Source organism: Callospermophilus lateralis, unplaced genomic scaffold (assembly GCF_048772815.1).
Source record: "Callospermophilus lateralis isolate mCalLat2 unplaced genomic scaffold, mCalLat2.hap1 Scaffold_143, whole genome shotgun sequence".
In the NCBI taxonomy this organism is placed as follows: domain Eukaryota; kingdom Metazoa; phylum Chordata; class Mammalia; order Rodentia; family Sciuridae; genus Callospermophilus; species Callospermophilus lateralis.
Genome location: NW_027512573.1, coordinates 2,837,902 through 2,846,857, shown reverse-complemented (window position 1 = coordinate 2,846,857; position 8,956 = coordinate 2,837,902).

Genomic DNA, 8,956 nt, shown 5'->3' with positions numbered 1-8,956 from the left:
TTAAAATTCCAAGATGAACCATTATAAGCTTCTCACTTTCTCTGGAGTTTAACACATGTACAATATCAGATCAAATGTATTTTTTTTAAATCCACATATCAGAATTGTAACACTTCATCTTAGTGCTGTCTGTGCTCCAGTGTGTAATTGTTTTTTGTTTTTTTCTGATGCTGTTGTTATTGTTGTTGCCTTACTTTGAATATATAAATTAACCAATAAATACCTGAGGACCCAAAGCACATATTCAGGGTTTGTGACACAGGAGGGCACAAAGCAAGGATAGCAATATCTTCCAATAGAACTTCCCATCCCATCAGGGGAGTTTCATTTCTTTTGTTAGCACAATTTAAATAAGCAAAGCTACCCCTTTAAATACCATGAGAATCCCTTTGAGATTTCAGTTATCAGGCCAAAGTCTGTGAGTTTGAAACCATTTCCTTCCCAATTAGCTTGCAGTTGGGTGGTGTGTCTTGCTGTTTTGTGGCTTCTATACCTTCATTTGACCTTCAGTATCACCTGCAGTGCTTTCAGATTAGCACCAAAAATCAGTATCAATGCAGGGAGGTACGTGGTGTGTTTGCTCAAGAATTGTTGAAACCTTAGAGCTTGCCAGAATTTGAAGACTGCAGGTTATCTGTAGTGATAGATTTGCTCTGTGACCAGGCTACTTTCTCTTCCTGGGACTGCAGGGAAGGAAAGCCCAGAAAAATCTTCACTCATTTAAGGCATTAGCAAGAGTGCAAATCAAAATACCTTTGTAAGCTGATTCTATCTCTTCAGCCATTATGTTGTTTGAACTAAGATTTGGGCTATTTTCCATGAAGCTAATCCTCTCTGGCTATTCCAACCCCCTTCCTTTGTGTTCCAAAATGATTGCCTATAAGTAGACTATCTTAAACATTATTTATCAGTCCCCTCTATATCACCACCACTTCATTATAAAACACAACTGAACAACCCATAATGACAATGGAAGTGAAGAAAAAAAGTGTTGAAAATTCTCAGTGTGTCTAAAAAGATCTCCAAGCAAATGCAAGAGAATCACATTTCCCCAGCATGAGAAAGGACCCTCCTACCCAAGTGTACTGCAGCATCTGATTCAGTCAAGGGCATAATTACAGAAACCTTCAACTCAAAATATAAAAGAGACATGTTTCCTTGAATATAATGGAGGATTATGAATCTGCTGGAGGGGATGTAAGAAATATTAAAGAAACACATAACTTAAAAAAATTAAAAGAAGAAAAATATTTACCTTCAAGCATTAAAATTTTATTATAAACAAAACAATTATTTTTGATATTTCAAAAAGGCAAAACATCTTATATTTCATTTGTTCCAGCCTTGTTTTTCTACAAGAGAGAAAATTGAGGCCCCAAGTTCAAGGTAGTCACTCAAGATGAAAGAACGCAGTGCTGAGCCCCTTCTTCCAACAAACTCCTTGCTCACTTTTTTCATGTGGGTTTTTGCTTGTTTGTTTGTTTTTTTGTTTATTTATTTATGGTGGGGAGAGAATAAGAAGAGGCTTAAAATGTAACAATGGTAGAAGAGAAAGGTTTAAGTCATCAAAATTTTTTATTCTGTATTTTATTTGGAGTCTGCCTCTTTTGACATTTAAATCATCAATTTGTTGCTGGGTGCAAAATTCAGAAAAAGAAGAGAAATTCCAATATGGTCTAAGACATTTGTCTGAAAAAAACATAATGCTAACAAATGTCAAAGGGTGAAAGTTAAGCATCTAAACTACACCAAGAAGCTCCTGTGAGCTGTTTATACTAGAAGCATCAGCCTGAAAATCAGGGAGGACATCCATCTGTCAATTAGAAAATGTCAGGGCTAGTTCTTAGAGAGCTAAGGTCGCACCCAATAGCCAGAGTGATGAGTTTCTAAGTGATATCCAAGAAACATCAATTGCAATTTTTTGCTAGAGTGATCTTAAACACTTCATCATAACAATCATTATTACTCTTTGTATTGTTTAACTAGGGATTAAACCCAGAGGTGCCCTAGCTCTACACTGAGCTACATCCTCCTTTTGATTTTATTCTTTAAATTTTGAGGTAAGATATTGCTAACTTGCTCAGGCTGGTCTCAAGCCTGTGATCCTCCTTTCTCTGCCTCCAGAGTTACTAGGATTACAGGTGTGTACCACCACATCTGGCATCATTATTACTCTCAAGATCAATTTTTTACCTACAATTCATAAGAATGACTATGACTACATTTGGAAGGGAAAAAAAAGACAATACCCAACACTATCAAGGATATGGAGAAATACTATATATACATTGTTAGAAGGATCATAAGATTGTTTAACTACTTTCATAACTTCTAACTGTTATTATAAAAACTAAACATAATCTGCCTCATGTCCCAGTAATTCCACTCCTTGGTATTTACTTTAAAAAATTCATAAAAAGATTGCATAAGTATATTCATGATAACTTTATTCAGCATATCCAAAAACCAGGAAAAGTTCATCTGAAGGCATGGATAAACTATAGAATACCCATACAATGAAATATCAATGAGCAATAAAAATAACTAAGCTATCACTACACAGAACAATACAGGTGAATCTCAAAACATATACTAAAGGGAAGAATCTCCTCCACAGCTCATCTGGAGAAACATCAGAACAGTGGTAGCCAGGAGAGGTAGAAATTGACTACGAAAGGGTTTGGGGAACTGCCAAGATGATGGTTAGATGTTCTGCCTTGAGAAGGATTTGGCTGTTACATGGGTGCATATATATCAACACTTCAGTGAATGTGTACTCAAGACTCAGGCTTTTCACTGAATGTAAATCATCACTGAAACAAAAGGCCTGTAAGTGAATATGGAACTTTAGTTAAATATGAGCATTGTGAAGGATTTAGGAAGAACTGTATCTATGGCTCAAATTTACTTTGAAATGCATCAAAAAAATATTCACAGATTGATAGAGGGATGGATAGATAGGAGAGAAAGAGAAGATTCACAGATGATAAAATAAGTATAATACAATATTAATGACAGAATCTAGGTGGTAAGTCAACAGAAGTTCACTACAATGTTTTCTCAGCTTTGTTGTCTGAAAAGTTTTATAATAAAATTTAGAGAATAAATCTATTAAGATTTGGGACTGCTGAATCCTTCAGTCTCTCTCTCTCTCTCTCTCTCTCTCTCTCTCTCTCTCTCTCACACACACACACACACACACACACAGACACACACACACACAATTACCCTATTCTCTAAGAATTTATAACCCCCAGTGTAAAATTCATTAATTTGAATGTAAACATATCAGTAAGAACCATCTCCAAGAGACCTTTCAACATGTACAGGAAGAAATAGGGTGAGCCCACAGCAAGGTTTTTCTAAGTAGTTTGAGCTTGGATCCTAGAACTAGTGTTCTAAAAGCCTTTTTGTTTCCATACCAAGAAAAAACGAAGTATTCTCATTTAATATAACTACCATACATAGCACAATTTCATCACCCCAGTCCTCACATTGTACAGTAGATCTATAAACTTGCTTATCCTGTACATTTTCACTTGGTACCTTCTTGACTATATTTTCCAGTGTCCATATCCCCATCTGTCATCACTCTTCCAAACAGTACAAGCAGAAGACATACTTCCAAACATATTATATGAGGCCAAAATGAACTTTAAATTATTGAACTTGTATACTGTGACCTTGCTATGTGCACTTATTTATTTTTTTTATTTTTTTATTTGTTGTTTTAATTAGTTATACATGACAGCAGAATTCACTTATATACTTTGATATATCATATATAGATGGGATATAATTTCTCATTTTTCTGGGTACACATATTGTAGAATCATATTGCTCATACAGCCACATACATACATAAAGTAATAATGTCTATTTTATTCCACTATCTTTCTTATCCCCACATCTCCTGCCTTCCCTTCACTTCACTTCCCTCTACCTAATCTAAGTTAATGCTATTCTTTGTTTTTTGCATTACAATTCTTAATACACATTTATACCACATTTTTATCTCTGTTTCTATATAAAGTATGTTAACACCCAATTCAAGTCTTCATACATGTACTTTGTATAGTGATGTCCATCACATTCCACCATCCTTGCTAATCCCTAGCCTCCTCCCTTTCCCTCCCACCCGTCTGCCCTATGCCCTAATATTTATCATGTGGGATTAGGCCCAACTTCCTTAATAAGACTCCTATAGTGTAAGAATTAAAACTAAGAATCAATAAATGGGATGGATTCAAACTAAAAAAAATTCTTCTCAGCAAAAGAAACAATCTGTGAGGTGAACAGAGAGCCTACATCCTGGGAGCAAATTTTTACCCCTCTCACATCAGATAGAACACTAATTTCTAGGGTATATGAAGAACTCAAAAAGCTAAACACTGAAAAAAAAAATAACCCAATCAACACATGGGCTAAGTACCTGAACAGACACTTCTCAGAAGAGGATATACAATCAATTAATAAATATATGAAAAAATGCTCATCATATCAAGCAATTAAGAAATGCAAATCAAAATCACTCTAAGATATCATCTCACTCTAGTCAGAATGGCAGCTATTATGAAGACAAACAGTAATAAGTGTTTGTGAGGATGTGGGGAAAAAGGTACACTCATACATTGCTGGTGGGACTGCAAATTGATGTAGCTAATTTGGGAAGCAGTATGGAGATTCCTTGGAAAACTGGGTATGGAACCACCATTTGACCCAGCTATTCCTCTCCTCAGACTATATCCAAGGACTTAAAAACAGCATACTACAGGGACAAAGCCACATAAATGTTTATAGCATGTAATTCACAATAGCTAAACTGTGCAGCCAAACTAGATGTCTTTCAGTGGATGAATGAATAAAAAAATGTGGCATATAGAAACAATATAATTTTACTCAACATTCAAAAAGAACAAAACCATGGCATTTACAGGTAAATAAATGGCGTTGGAGAAGAAAATGCTAAGTGAAGTCAGCCAATCCCAAAAAAACAAATTCCAAATGTTCTCTCTGATATAAGGAGGTTGACTCATAGTGGGATAGGGTAGGAGAGCAAAGGAGGAGTAGATGCACTTATTTCTAAGAGATTTTCTTTTTTGGATTTTCTACATAGATAAGAATGTCTTCTGAAAACAATGATATCATGTTTCTTCCTTTTAATATATATATATATATATATATATATATATATATATATATATATATATATATATTTTTTTTTTTTTTTTTTTTTTCCTTTATTCTTGAACTGGTGAGGGCTTCCCATATGATATTGAATAGAAATAGTGATAAGGGGCACCCTTGTTTTTCTCTTGGAAAAATCATTCAATTGTTCGCATTAAGTATGATGTTTTAATGAGGTGTTTTGTAGATGTTCTTTATAAGACAATGATTTTTAATTTCTATTATGAATATATTGGATTTTGCAAATAATTTTTTTATGCCAACTCATATATTTTCTTCTGTCAGCATGTTAATGTAGTGGATCATATTGAGTATATTTTAAAATGTTGAAGCATCCTTGCATACCTAGAATAAATTCCACTTTGTCAATATGTGCATTTTCAGACATTGTTGTGTTTTATTTGCTAATATTTTGTTGACGGCTTTTGTGTTTGTGTTTTAAGAAAAAGTGATTTATACTTTTCCTTTTTTTGCAATGTCTTTATATGTTTAGGGTGATGGTAGCCTTATGGAATGTGTAGGCAGTAGTTTCTCTACTTCTATGCTTGGGGAGAGATTGTGGAGGACTTAGAAAACTATAAATTTAGGGTAAAACTTACCAGTGAACCAATGGAGACTGATACTTTACTATTTGGAAGGTTATTAATTATTGATTCAATTTCTTAGTAAATATGTAGTGCTATTCAGACTTCCTATTTCATTTGTGAATTATGTTAGTTTGTGTTTCATTTAGGCTACCAGTTTTGAGGGCATAGGGTTGGTTGTTTGTAGTGCTCTTGTATCATCTTTAAGATCCACATGATTTGTAATGATTGTCTCTCTTTCCTTTATGATGTTGGTTCCTTATGTGTTCTCTTCATTTGTTATCTTGCTAGCCTGGCTAGAATTTATATTAATTTATAGATATTGTCAAAATACCAACTGTGGTTTTGTTGATTTTCTCTATTACTTACTGCTTTTTATTTTTTTAAATTTCTGCATTAATTTTGATGATTTTACCCCTGCTCATTTCTTGCATGCTTTAGGACTTCCTTTGCTTTACTTTTACTAAAACTTGGGTTATTGATTTTAGAACTACTTTTCCAATATAAAAATTTTATTCTATAAATTCCTTTATCTAACCATTGCTCAGTTGTATCATACAAATTTTTGTAATCTGTATTTTTATTTACTTCAAAATATTTCTAAACTTGTCTTGAGAATTCATTGAGTAGTAAGTTGTTTAGAACTGTATCACTTAGTTTATAATATCGGGAGACTTTTTTCCAAAAAAATCCTTTAAATTTTATTATGAAAGAAAAAAACTTTTGTATAATTTTGATTTCTTTTTATTGCTCTAAAGTCTGCTTTATCTGATATTAATATAACTGTTCTGTCAGGTCAATGGTGGTGACTTAGGAGAAAAGCAACAAGCAGCCTGCACATGCAAAAGAAACATCAATCAGGCACTGATGGAACCGCCTGTCAATCAGCAGGGTCTACTAGCCAATCCTGGATCTCAGCCAGTTCCTCGGACCAACTCCAGTGGGGCAAACAACTCTGAAAAAACCCTTTTCCTGTCCCAAGCCCTCCCTTTCTGCCATAAGCCCCATAAAAATTCCAGTCCAGTGGAGCCCCCATGCAGTTTCTCCTCAGACCCTCTTCCTATCTGCTGTTAATCTGATAGACTTCTGCCTGGGAGTTGAATCTCAATAATGCTTCTTTCAGTGGCCTTTTTAAATCTGCCTCCTTTTGGTTGCCACTGTTGCCTGACCATTCATGTACCAGATTTATTTTGATTTAGTGTTAGCCTAGTAGATCTTTCTCCAGAAAATTACTTTTAAATTATCTGAGTCTTCATATTTAAAATGAGTTTCTTACAGACAACATAAAGTGCCCACCCTGAAAACTTGTTTTAGTTGATGGGTTTAGATGTTTTGAAGTTATTATTAATATAACTGAATGAATATTAACCATATTAATATTTGTTTTGTATTATTTGCTTTTGTTCTTTCTTTTACTCATTGTCTTTTACTGCCTTCTGTGTTGTAATCTAATACTTTATATGGTTCCATTTTATCTATTAGCTTAGTTTCCTCCTTAAACTTATTATGATGTTGACCCGGATTTTAAAATATATCACTTTATCTAGCATAAGCCTGTCTGCAAATAGCACTTTATCACTCCAAATTTGTCATAGTTAACTTATAAGAATATTTCCACTTTCTCCTTTTCTCACTTCTGATATTTATCTCATTCATTTTATTTAGACATTTGCTATATTTGGTCCATACATTGTACTACTGATGGCTTAAATCATTATCATTCAGATCAAATAAGAGAAATAAAAGCCAGTTTTAGCCTTAACCCATCCCTTCTCCTTTGCTCTCCTTTTCCTTACATAGTTCTAATTTTTGACATTTATCATTTTTTCATTTGCCTATAAAACATTTTCTAAATTAATATTCTTCTAGGACAGATCTGTTGGTCATGAATTTCCTCAGATATTGTTAGAGAAAAGTCAAATTTCTACATTTTTAGAGGATTTTTTTTCAGGATATAGAATTTTTTAATACTTCAAATAATTAATTTTTTAATTCTTTTTGATTTTGTTGTTTCTGATGAGAATATGTAATTCCTATCCTTATTCCTCTAAAGATAAAATTTGTTGTTGCTCTTTGTGTGTGTGTTTGGTTTTCTGTTTTTTGTGTTTTCTGTTTTTATGCAGTTTGAATGTGATATGCCTCTACATAGTATTTTTGGTATTTTGGTAATTGTTTTCCTCCGAGTTTGCTTCATCTGTGGTTTGTCATGTCATTAATTTAAAAAAAATGTTTTTTGATAATTATCACTTCAAAATTTTATGGTGGTTTCTTTCAATGATGTGTTTCCTATTTTTCAAAAATTTTCTATACTTCATGAATTTTTGTTAAGTTTTTGTTATTTATTTTCCTTCTTTACAATTAAGTTTAGGAAGTTTCAATTGACTTGTTTTGGAACACAATGATACTCCATCTTTGCTCAGTCTACTACTGAGCTCCTCAGAGGTATATTTCCTTGCTGTTACTCTGTGTGTATATTTTAAATTTCTGGTTGCATCTTTTCCATCTCTCCACCTTCATTACTCATCTATTCTTGTGTTTGTCTACTTTTATCTATTAAATCACTTTGCATATTAATAATTAAATATTCTGTCTGATAATTATATAAAATATTGTCATTTTTGTTTCTGAATACTGTTTTGACATTTTAAACTGTGTTTTCATCTTTCTTTTTTGTGTTGCCTTGTATTTGATAATTGGACCTGAAGTAATGAGGTCTTTAATGAAAAAATCATGTTAATCAAACTAGAAGTTAAGAATGTATTCAATGTTTTCTCCAGGTTTATGTACTAGCAGCTTCACAATTCACTAATATCTTTTTGTCTATCTTCCCTCTTAACTTTTGATTTCACTAAGTGCTACCCTCTCAACAAGAATAGCTGTCTTGTAGCTCTCTCTCAGCTTATGTACTCTTTCATTACACTAGAACCTATTGGTATGGTAGTAAGGAGTAAGTGTAAAGGAACATTCTGTAGCTTTCTTATTAAATCTCAGGCTTTTAGTAAGCCTCTGTCTCAGTCCTGTGTCGTTCACAAGTGTTTCTCCAGGCGTCAAGCTGACCCCCAGACTCTTATTAAATCTTCAGCATTCTAAATCTGTGTCCTCAAGGCAACGACAGCTATTGACTGTATGGTTTTTATTGTTGTTGATATTTTTTTGTAGTTGAGGCAGGAAGACTAAATTGTATT